The following is a 12,713-nucleotide window of genomic DNA, read 5'->3' on the forward strand; positions in this document are numbered from 1 at the left end:
AACGAGGGACGTGCGCTTCTGAAATGAGAAAAGGCTGCGAGTGAAAGCCATATGCTGGAAGTGGGAGCACATCAGCTGGGCGAGATGTGGTTCTACTTTATAATTATTCAGAATATTACTTGAGACAGACAGGGCTTATTGCGTATTAAGAAACTAAGATGCGTGTTGAACTTAAACTAGCTGGTCAAAGAATAAAATTTTATTTCTAAGAAATTTTAATATATGTACAGTCCTGTCGACGTCAGTGGCAAATATAATCCGCTTTAGAAATCACTTCCTTTGGGCCGAGTAGTAGGGATCTGATAGATTTTCCCCACATCCATCCATCCATCCATTTTCCAACCCGCTGAATCCGAACAATGTTCCGTTAATAACGCATTTGTTACGTTATTCGATAAATACGTAATAAACACCAAAAAAAAAGAATTCACAGCTACACCACTAGAGGACGCCCAAGGTCTATTTGTTTTTTCCATATACTAAAAAACCTTAAGTAGATTTAGGTTAAAATTTTTATTGAAGTGTTTTGTTTAATACTATAACAGCTACTGCACATAATTGTACGCTGTAATATTTACAACCGTGAAAAATATTCTTTCTTTTCCTAGGACTGTATAAGTATGCACGAGTCTCTCAACTTTCTACCCACCTCAAAAATCCTCCATTTTACACAAAAGAAAAGGAGCGATGGAGTTAAATAACTGTATCACAATCACAGTAACTTTTAGATTACTTGATTTTGGTTTTTTATTTATTTATTGAACTTCTGCAAAACAATAAATTCACACTTGGGACGTATCTATCTATCTATCTATCTATCTATCTATCTATCTATCTATCTATCTATCTATCTATCTATCTACAGTATATCACGTTTCATAGACGTAACATCTCCGAGATATATTTTACGACATTTCTCACTGCCCGCTCATTGCCTTGATTGAATATAACGCACATAAATTGCTCTATTCAAGCTATACGTATATACGTATTAACGTCTACATTAAATAACATTGTTTTGCGCAGTCCAGGTACTAAAATAAGGAATCCGAAGAGTTCAGCAGCCTGCTTTTGTTGACTGACATCAAATGAACCAATCATGTTCGTCTATTCCTATTTCGACACTTCTTATTGGCTATAAACTGATTATTAAGAAGCCCGCCAACCAGATTTCCAGAGAATGCATCCACAGCAGTTTAGTTTGGTAGTTAATGACGTCGAGAGAGTTTGTAGTTTTCGTTCATTTTTAAATATACAGTATACATATAGTTTCCTTTTCAGTGCACCTTAGGCAGAACTTCAAAAACAGACCTACATTATATGGCAGTTCAACATCAGAGGAGAAGGTTACAGAACAAACATGCCGCAGAAACTGGAGAAGAGGAAAGTGGAAGTCAATTTAAGACTACAGCTGTTCGTTGATTTTACTCCTGAAATTTTAGATTATGTTTCACTGTGACAAAGTAAAAAACCTACAATATATATTTATACGTCTTCGCCCGAGGAAAGTGGCAATAAGTTTTCTGCGACATTCGTTCGGTCAGTATAAGTGGCTGTTATTTTTCTACAAGGGTCGATGGTTGCTTCTACAAAAATGGCATTTCATTTGAAGTATACCGTTTGGGCAGTGGAGGCAATACATAAAGCTGAGAAAGTGACCACTTTACCTTTCAAGGACGGGAATAATGCCTTGGAAATATTTAGAGACCAAAGAGAAAGAACCAAATTGATTCAAGGACTTTTGCAAAACAGACTTCTAGACATATCACTTAAAATAGACTCTGAAAAGAGAAGACTGGTTTGGGAAAATGGAGAAAAACTGGAAAGCGAGAATGGAACACAAGTACTCTTTGTCTCCCAAGAAGCTACGTTTTTGGGGGCTGATCAAGTGGATTCAAGACGAAGAGCCCACAATCAAAATGATGGCAATCTTGGCGACAGCAATTCAGAAGGTAGGACCGCAAAAGCTCAGTCGGCTGCGCGCAAGTGCAGCGAGTTCACAATCTGAATGCTTGTATCATACATTCTTTCATCAAAAAATCATCAAACTTTAATAACGTTCAACAACACTCAGGCTGAGAGACGGTGTTCAAGATTTGGGACCATGATTGGTGTACGAGGCAGCACCATGACACTCGTTCTCGGAGCGTGGGGACTTTACAGTTACAGCTAAGGTGATTCAGAATGTCCACTGCAGGAGGAGAACGGAGGATAGATTTGGTGTTACAAGGTAACAATGTTTTTTTTTTGTTTTTTTTTTAAATTCCGCTACCCCCTGAACATCATATTTTTCACCCTGATCCAGTTTCACATTGATTGACTAGAACAGATGGCATTTGAGACGTTTTTATGGGTTGAACAGATGACATGTATGGTGCTTTTACTGATATCAAAATCCCTGTCAAATTTGATCTGAAGACAGTGTAATGGTTAAGAACATATACAGTGCATTCAAAAAGTATTCAAACCTTTTCTTTTTCTGGACACTTCATTATGTTATACATTTATTGTTCTAAATGGGTAGATTTTATATTTTTGCCCCTCAATCAACACTTGATAACCAATAATTGCAAAGTGAAAAGATATTTTCAGAAAGGTTGGCAGATATATTAAAGTCAAAAACTGAAATCTCATATTTATGTAAGTATTCAGACCCTTTGCTGTGGCCCTTCAAACTGTGGTTGGGTGCACCCTGTTTGCTTTAATTATGTGTCCAGGACTTGGCTAGAGCAAACCTGTGGCGAATTGAATTAATCGGAATTACTTAGAAAGACACACACTTGTGTATTTAAGGTTCCACAATACTGCATGTTGCGACAAAAACTAAACCATGTAGTCCAAGGAACTCTCCATAGACCTTTGTAATCATATTACAGTGAGGCATAGTTCCAGACAAGGTATAAAACCACTTCTTAAAGCTTTGAGTGTTCCCGGGACCACAGTGGCTTCACTGATTGTGAAATGGAAGAAGTCTGGAAACCACCAAGACTCTTCTTAGAGTTTGCTATCTAGCCAAACTGAGTAATCAGGAAAGAAGGGTCTCAGTCAGGGAGGTGACCAAGAACCCAATACTTATTTTAACAACACTTTGGAAATCGTCTGTTGAGATAGGAAACCTGTCGGAAGGACTACCATCTGAGCAGAACTTCATCAATCAGATGGAAGCCACTCTTGAATAAAAGGCATACAACAACTCATTTGAAGATTGCCAAACGACTTTTAATGGACTCTGATAGCATAAGGAAAAATATTCTCTGGTCTGATGAGATAAAAAAAAAAGTAGTCGTCTTTGGGCAGAACTCCAAGCACAATGTCTGGCTAAGACCTGCTCATAAATTCACTGCTCTTCTCCTGCCTAATACCATCCTTCCATTACATTGAGGCATGGTGGTGGTGGTGGTGGCAGCATCATGCTATGGAGGTGCTTCTCAGCAGCAAGGACAGGGAGACTGGTTGGAATTGAGGGAAGGATGAATGCAGCCAAACACAGCTAATTATTTGAAGAAAATCTGCTCCAGAGTACATGCAACCTCAGACTTGGGTGATACTTTACCTTTTAGCAGAACCGTGACCTGAAGACAATGCTGGAGTGGCTTCAGGACAAGTCTCTGACTGTCCTTGAGTACTCCAGTCAAAGCCCAGACTTAAACCTCATAGAACATCAGTTCGAGAGATCTGAAGATGGTAGTTTATAGATGCCTCCCATACAGTGTGGCAGAGCTTGAGAGGATCTGCCAGGAAGAAATGGATAAACTGCCTAAAAAGCTTACATAGAATTACCCAAGAAGAATCAAAGCTGGAATTGCTGCCAATGGGGCTTATACAAAGTTTTGAATTATGGGTTTGAATACATATATGAATGAGAGATTACAGTTTTTGATATTTTTTTAATTTGTATATCTTTCTGAAAACATTTTCAGTTTGTCATTATGGGTTACTGAGTGTAGATTACTGGACATAAATGGCAATTTTATCAATTTAAACTTAAATATACAACACAGTTAAGTGTGCAGAAAGTGAAGGGGTGTGAATACTTTCTGAATCTATGTATAGTTGTATCCTTATTCTGTTTGAGTAGCATATGCAAATAAGAATTTGACTGTACTCTGTACATGTAACAATGATGACCCTAGAAACTTAATAGAAGTACAATTTGTTAAAATGCAGGATATCAGAAAAAGTAGTTAATTAATTAATCTAAAGAATAATAGACTGTTGTAATACTTTATAATCCAGCTGTTTAGATCTGTTGCTTGCTGTTCTACAGTTAATATAGTTAACCCCCAGTTTCTTAAATGTCATTTAAGACATTGGTTTTCAGTTCATTCTAGAGCTACTTTTTGTACATATGAACTCATAAATTGATTAGGCTTTTATAATATCTTAATACCAATAACGCAGGACTGGAACTCAACATGTGATAGACCTAGGGTAAGATATGTGTCATATTGCATAAAAATATTGGACAATAGTTTAGCAAAATCATAGACTATCCAATTACCAGAGAGGGTGGGGTAGCTAACTAGCTTGGGAGAAGTAAACTTTGATTTGACTTGACCTTAAGTCTGCATCCTTAATATTTTTTCTTCTTCCCCTGTTGCATGACCATAGTATAATGTATTTTACAATACATTACAATTCCACTTAATCACTCAGTCCAGGGAGCCAAAGTGGTCACAATAAAACAAGTAAGAATTTCACTCAGCTCTGTACAAATGACAATAATAAACCAATCTACAGGAGTTTCCCTGCCAGTTGATTATTAAAAAAAGGAATCACAAAGGAGAAAGCCTTTTATCATCTGTTACACTGATTCACTTAAAGGGAAATACAATATATCATTTGACATTATCCTGGCAATAATCCATAATTTTAAAACTACTAAAATTGAACCAATACAGTGAAGATGATAAAAAAACTCCTAAAGTACAATGTCTAGTTGCACCATGAGGGTCACCACATCTTCACTATTTGTATAACAGCATGCTATCTGGAAGAATCAATAAAAGCAAACCATCATTAATGTCAAGAAACAACTTGAAGCAACTAAAGTTGGCAAAAATGCTTTTTGAACTAGTACTGGGTGCCATGTTGAGATGAAACCAAATTGAACACTTGTCATTCTCACCATCAGAAAGTTTAACATACAAAGAAAATGATGTAATTGCCATCATGAAATGTGGTGGATTGATGTGGGCTTATTCTGTTGCTCCCAAGGCCCTTGGTAAGATCACTGGCATTATACACTTGATATATATCAGTACACTCTGGTTGCTTCTGGTAGAACATCAGAAAATTGTGACAAGAACACGCTATTCAACCCAACGTGCTCATCCATCCTATTCACCTAAATTGTTAAAATAACATCAAGTTGAGATTTGCATGTCCCTAAAGTCCTACTCATGACACTACTTGGTAATTTATTTCATTTGTCTACAGTTCTTGTGGTAAAGGAAACTCTATAATATTCATATGAAACCTGCCTTTAACAAGCTCCCAGCCATTTAACTTGAGCATAACCTCCATTGACTTGTACTGTACACATCGTGATATATATAACATAGCATTCTACTAGTGCTCTTGATCGTTACTGTACACTGTTTTGATGTTAATCATGATGAGTACACTATAACCCCTTGGCCCTTCTGATAAGATGTACTTTAATGTTTCAGCCCTTTGGTTGGTTTCTCATAGAATTCCAGTGTATGTGTGAAAACCGACCTTCCTTGTCTGAAACTACACTATTTGTATTGGTTCCTGAAAACAAAGTTCATGCAGTCCAAACTTCTTCAGTCTCTCCTCATAGCACATATATACAGTATCAGTCCTCATAGGTAAGTAGGCAAGTAATCCCCTCCTACCATATACCTTTTAATATGTATTGAGAGGGCAGCAACGCCTGTGCCACACAGGATCAAGGTAAATCACTAAATCCAAAAGCTAGTTTAAGAGGGCATTTGGAGTGTTCAGGAGTTGCTTTGCAAGTGTGTCTTGATCACCTGTGCAGGTCTCAACACCCTGGCATTAATCCCGTCTGCCTCACGAAAAGAAGCTCCACATCTGCATAACTTTAATACTTATTCTAGGCCTGACACCGGTAACACAACAGGAAGTGATGGGTACTAGACAAACATTATTATGAACAACATTTATTTAAGCTGGCAACATATTGCAACATGATGTGTTAGAATATTGACAACTGGTTTGTGAGAAATTAATACACATTTGTACCCTTCTGCCACAACACCACTCACCAGGAAACCAGATGGGAAGATGAGAGAAGTATATTTGTAAACACTGCACCAGCTTAATCAGTCAAGGTATTTAAAATAAAAGCACTGACAGTTCTTGGAATTCCCACCATTGCCAAAAAAACTTTTTTCCATGCTACTTCAGTTTTAGGCAATTTGATTTGGTTAGAACCATACCAATAAAAGTCTGATAGAAACATAATAAATAAGGATAAAAGCAATTAGCATTTCTCAACTGACTATATCCAACTCTTTTAACAATTAAACCTTGGATATATTCGTCCAGTTAGTGCTGAGGACAAAAGAAGCTCACAACGTTTGCATAGCCACTGGTATGAAACCTGGAACTCCTAGTCTTGACAGATATTGGCTGTTTACATATTGGAAGAAGAGTGAACAGAGGATTGATGGTCTTCTAGGGGTCAGATCAGGTCATTATGGTCAAACTTGTAGGGCTGCATGAGTCCACAGTGAGCATCTTAGGATTTTAGGTGTACTACACTCCACTCTCTTGCTGTTTCTTGTCCTTGGCAGCGATGGAAAACTGAAACAGAAAAGGTCAAATCAGTGGTGGCCCACTTAAAGTCCACCATCCATTTTTCTGACATGCATTTAATTCCAAATAATTTAGGCTGTACTGTTTAATCAGTTTGGTTATCTTATTCTAGAAGCAGAGAGACTGAATTCAGGATGAGTGTTGCTAGATTATCCATCCATCCATCCATTTTCCAACCCGCTGAATCTGAACACAGGGTCACGGGGGTCTGCTAGAGCCAATCCCAGAGAACACAGGGCACAAGACAGAAACCAATCCCGGGCAGGGTGCCAACCCACCGCAGTACTAGATAATCTTGACAGAATATGAATATGAAAAGAATTCTTTTGTGCATTACAAGTAAAGGTGTGGTGATTATGCACAACCTTCTGGGGCACCTGTCTTCAATGTGAGGGACTTAAGGATGTTATCACCCCTACATTTTACAGGAATGGAAATCCAATAACTCATGGACTTGTCAATAAAGGTATTGAAAAATGTTATGAAGCTCCAAGCACATTGTTAAATCTTTCTGTTCTATAGGCAGTCCTCCATACAGTAGGTCCAAGTGCACCTTAGACCAGTGTTTCCCAACCTTGGTCCTGGGGGCACACTGTGGGTGCAGGTTTTTGTTCCAACCAGCTTCTGTTTTTAATTGGACTCCTGGGCTAATTAAGTGATGTGTTATTTCCCAAGTTCTGTGTTTTGGGAACAATATAGAATTTATAAAACTAAGTTTGGTTAAACTGTGGTTGAAGCTTACTGGTGGGGTTATTAAGCACTTAACAGGATAGGCACTAAGTGCCAGAAAAGTACACTCTTGGTATAAAATGTACAATGCAAAATCGATTGCTACCCTTTTTATTTCCCTAAGAACTGGAGACTATTCTCCATAAAGAATTGATCAAAGTGAAGGACTTGTTTGACTGCATTCCAAGAGGATCTGTCGTGAAGGCCAATGGCTTGAATTTTGATGCTGCTTTGTGGGTATTGAGTCAATCACACTTGATCTTCAGCACTCACGTGATTAACTTTTTTGACTTCAGGCATTTGCTTGATTACCTCATTTTTACTTTTGCATTGGCAGTCATGCAAATTTGTGGGCTTTGCTTCTATGCACGATAGAGAAAAAAAATAAGAGGCATGATACATGCAAGTTTGTAGAGTGGCTAGTATCCTTTTAGACGCTTTATAAGTCTTGTTCACACCATTGTTGTAGAGCAGTGTTTCTCAGCCTCAGTCCTGGGGGCGCAGTGGGGCTGCAGGTTTTTGTTCCAACCAGCTTCTGTTTTTAATTAGACTCCTGGGCTAATTAAGTGAACTGATATTTCCCAAGTTCTGTGTTTTGGGAACAATATAGAAATTATAAAACTAAGTTTGGTTAAAAAGAAAAAGATATATATATATGTTAAAATGTACCAAGCAGTTATATGGGAGTAATGTATTTTTTTCTTTTTAACAATATTTTCATCTTGATTTTCATTCTACTTTTCTAGGTGTTCTAATTGTTTAATTAATCCATTATTTACTAATTAGTGGGTCTGATGCTAAAGTAGTTGCAGCATTTGATTATTCAGTGTTGTTTGCCAGCGTGTCTGCTCTGCTCATTTTTAATTGTCATTAATAAGATACAACGAAGGGGATAAACTGCACAGAGAAAGGGCAAAATATAATGAAATCAACAAAAGAGAGTTAAGCATTTAAATCTATAGCAAAAGCAGAAATATTTCTAAATGTCTTATAAATGTAAAAATCATGCTGCTGTGCTTTCTTAATGAGGAATAAAAGAAAAACAATACTAGCTAATTAAATGAGATCAGTGTTATCAGGTGTTGTCACTGATTAGGAATCTGGTTGGAACAAAAACCTGCAGCCACAGTGTGCCCCCGGGACCGAGTTTGGGAAACACTGCCTTAGACAGTTAGATGGTAACTTATGAGTCACTCAGATACTTTAATTACAACAGATGATAAAGTGATAACTTCTGTGTCATTTAAATATTTATCATAGTGGCAATGCTAACATGGAACGCTGAAATGTATTGCTTACAAGACTAAGCTGTTTAGCACAAGATTTCCTGGCTAAAATATTATCCTCCTGAGCAACTAAATACACAAAGGTTACTTTGTATAATGAAATATGAAGTGTTTATTTTTGCCAGGAAAACGATAGCTTTACAAATATGGCTCAAATCACCAATGTTCTTTACATCTATGTGGTCTCTATAGGAGACTGTGTACTGAAGGAATGTCTTCTACAACATTTTTATAAAGGATCTCCTTTATTTCTGCATTTTGGGTGCTGAAATTGCTTGTTTCAAAACTGGTAAAAAAAAAAAAAGTTATTAAGTTCATCTGCTAAAAGCTTCTGGTTTTCGTCAACTGGAAAATTCACTCTTTTTAGTACCCAGTCCTGTGATTATTTTTAGTCCTTTCCAAACCTGATTGTTATCATTAAACCACCTCTTAATTTTTCCCCTTACATCTTTTTATTTTGTTTATTTAACCTGTTAATGATTTTCTGTGACATTAATTTTTTTTCTATCTGATTTTCTTGATGAGCGTGTTGTTTTTCAAATAGGTAATGCTTTATCCTCTTTAGTGATCCGTGGCTTACTGTTGGGATGCACCTTGACAGTTTTTTCCTTAATGATCATAGATTCACAGAACTTCGTATTTTCACTTACAGTGAAAGTGGCTTCATTTAGTGACAGTGGATGTCAGCATATCCCAGTCAGTACAGGAAAAGCATTCCTACAGTTCCTCTACACCGTCCTTGCAGTAGTTTTGTCTTTTTAGTATGATTGGTTTTTCTTGTTTCAGTTTCTGTTCATACTTCAGCGGTAGGTGAATAAAGACGTGGTCCGACGCACCCAGGGCTGCACTGTGATGCGATATGTAGGCATCAGGGATGTCAGGGTCTCCCCGTGTCTGTGTGGGTTTCCTCCGGGTACTCTGGTTTCCTCCCACAGTCCAAAGACATGCAGGTTAGGTGCATTGGCGATTCTAAATTGTCCCTAGTGTGTGTGTGTCTGTGTGCCCTGTGTGCTGGCACCCTGCCCAGGGTTTGTTTCCTGCCTTGCGTCCTGTATTGGCTGGGATTGGCTCCAGCAGACCCCCATGACTATCTAGTTAGGATATAGCAGGTTGGATGATGTATGGATGAAATACTTATAGCAGGGGTCTCCAACCTTTTTTTCCCTGAGATTTTTTTTTCCCTAATTTTACAAAATGAAAATGGCCGGGAGCTGCTCATGTTTTCTAACATTTATTCTCATAGCTTATTTCAACCCAAAGAAACTGAATAAGCTTGTTATGCCTGAACAGTTACAAAATGTTGGTGTCCACAACTCACATTTTGCATTAAAACATCACAAAAAATATTTAGTTCACCTACAAGTGCATTTTGTATGTCTGTATGTATTTTCTAGTGTATCTCACACTATTGAATTAAAACATGAATGCTGTCAAAACAAAACAGTACAGTTACAAACATACAGATATTACTTATTCATTTGTCATTTTGTTCCATGTCACTGTTTCACTTCACAAGAGTATTCACAGGTCCTGTTGCATGTGTGATGTGTTTTTAGTTAGTGAGATAACTGGTACTGCTTGGAGTCAACAAGAGAGGTGTATGGTGAAGTGTAGCCAATCAGGTTCACTCTTATGGAGTCATTTCAATGTTCATCTGTCAGTCTTGTTCTGAACTTTGATTTCATGACATTCATGTCAGACTCACAGAGGTATGTAGACCCAAACAAAGCAGACATTTTCAGAGCTGCTTGATACCTGCAACTACAATGACAGCTATTCTGAGAACTCAACTGGAGACAGCGAGATCCAAGAAGCCAACGCGCTGGCCTAAATGCTGTTTTGTGGGCAGACATGAATGCTTTGAACAATTTTAGTAACCAACAATTTAATAGGAAAATTTTGGCTCCAAAAAGTGAAATTATGACGATGTTTGGTGTGATGCAGGACGAACTGGAAAAATGAACACACCCAGAATATTGCCCCCAGTCTCACTGTGCAGCTTCTGACAGCCCTTCGTTTTTACGCCATCGGTGGATTTCAGCAGACCGTTGATGTACATGACCTGAGCAAGGCTGCCGTATCCAAATCTATGCATTCAGTAATTAGATCAGTGTTGCTCCATGTATCAGCTACATGCACTTTCCACCAGGAGGGGTTACTTTCCATGACGCAAACATTGTTTTTCCTGCCATTAGATGGATAGATACTTTATTAATCCCAAGGGGAAATTCACATAATTGCACGTACTCTAGATATATAAACTATACACACCCCTGTCGAAATTGCAGATTTTTAATATCCGCTCTTTACCTATGTCTTTCATTATTCACTAAGATGAATACAGTAATGGAAAAATCACCCCAGATCATCAGCGTTCTACTCCCCCAAATGAGAATTGCTCCTCAGCTTTCAGCTAACCCAAAGAGAGCGACTGTCTTTCAGGTCTCCAAAGGGAGTGAACTGTCAGTATTTAATTCCCCAAAGAGCGAGGTGTGAAGAATGCTGCTAGTGTTGAAGGAAGATGTAACCTCCGGGAATTGAATCAGAGTTGCTTCTTCGAACGTTATTCTGGAATGCCGGTGGGGTTGTAAATGGCATTCTACATCCTTGTTAAATCTCCTGTCTTAAGAGACCTTTTTTGACAATAGAAGCCTATAAAAAACAGGCAATGCCTACTTTGTCCCACATTGTCAATGAATTTACTCATTCAAAAACCCCAAGCTTATTTCTTTTATTACTATACTAGCTGTGTAAGCCTGTGCTGTTAAAAGCCCCTGGTCCTAGAAACTATTGAAATCGTCAGAAAAAAAAAATAAATGTACAGATGTCAGGTAACTGAAAGGAACTACTCTGGGCATCTCTCTCCTAGGAGGACTCGTTTTGCCAACGTGCTCGCCTCGCTTGTGCATTAGTGGCGGGAGGAAAAGTAAAAAGGATACCGTTTTATTGATGTTAGCGGCTTAGCGACTTTGTCTTTCTTCTGAGGATTCGTTTTGCAGACATGCTCGCCTCGCTTGTGTTATTAGCGGCTGAGCGAGTTTTCTGTTTCCTCGGAGGCGGAGCCCTAACCCCGACTCCACCTCTCAATTCCGGGCCAGACAGACACACACACTTCCACGCATAGATGTTTATATATAAGATCAACAGAAACAGTAACTAATTGTACATTAATAATTGTGGCATTTCAATCCGTTCTGTTGTATGCTCTGGCTTTTCTTAGGTGTTTTTTTGATATTGTATGTACATAAGATCTGAGGCTTTTATTAAAAATACAAGGCAGTGGAATCAGTTCCTTTCAGATTTATTGCTATATGTACAAAGTACAACGAAACTTCTGTGTGCTCTTTTCACCTCAATGCTTCAACTCGCTGTACGTCTCACGTCTTGTGTGTAAAATAACTACGCAGATTGTGGGGGAGGGCTCGGTGGTTGGCTTGGCATTGTTATAATTTCACGGCCACAGCAAGCAGATACAACGAGCAAAAAACGCATCGTTAACAAATAGGACCAAGATTCGATGATAAAATGATTACTTCTAGTTTCTTTCCATTGTCACAAAAACGCCTTATACATGTGAAAGGCATGTCTTTTTAAATCAAAACCTTTCTCACTTCAAAGGGGGTGTGTTTGGTAAGTTCTAAGGCTTTTTCAATCACATATGGATGCTAGGTGCCCCATCATAAGCTGCAAGAACAGACAGGTTTTTTTAAATTTATAAAATAATTAATTTTAGAACACCATTTTATGTGGCAAATATATACCATTATTTAAAAAAAGATAACTCTGACTTGAAAAATGCCAAACTTATTCTTTAAAACCGGCCTATATTTGCCAAGTAGTAACATTCATGCTAATCACAAGGAAGATCTTAAGTAGTAAGTAAATAGGATT

General features: G+C 38.0%; 1 protein-coding gene across 3 annotated transcripts in view; it reads right to left on the reverse strand.

The window, feature by feature from the left end:
- The window catches only part of golga3 (golgin A3), a 158,303-nt gene that overhangs the window by 105,602 nt on the left and 39,988 nt on the right, over window positions 1-12,713 (reverse strand). The window lies entirely within an intron of this gene.

Source organism: Erpetoichthys calabaricus, chromosome 18 (genome assembly GCF_900747795.2).
Source record: "Erpetoichthys calabaricus chromosome 18, fErpCal1.3, whole genome shotgun sequence".
In the NCBI taxonomy this organism is placed as follows: Eukaryota; Metazoa; Chordata; class Cladistia; order Polypteriformes; family Polypteridae; genus Erpetoichthys; species Erpetoichthys calabaricus.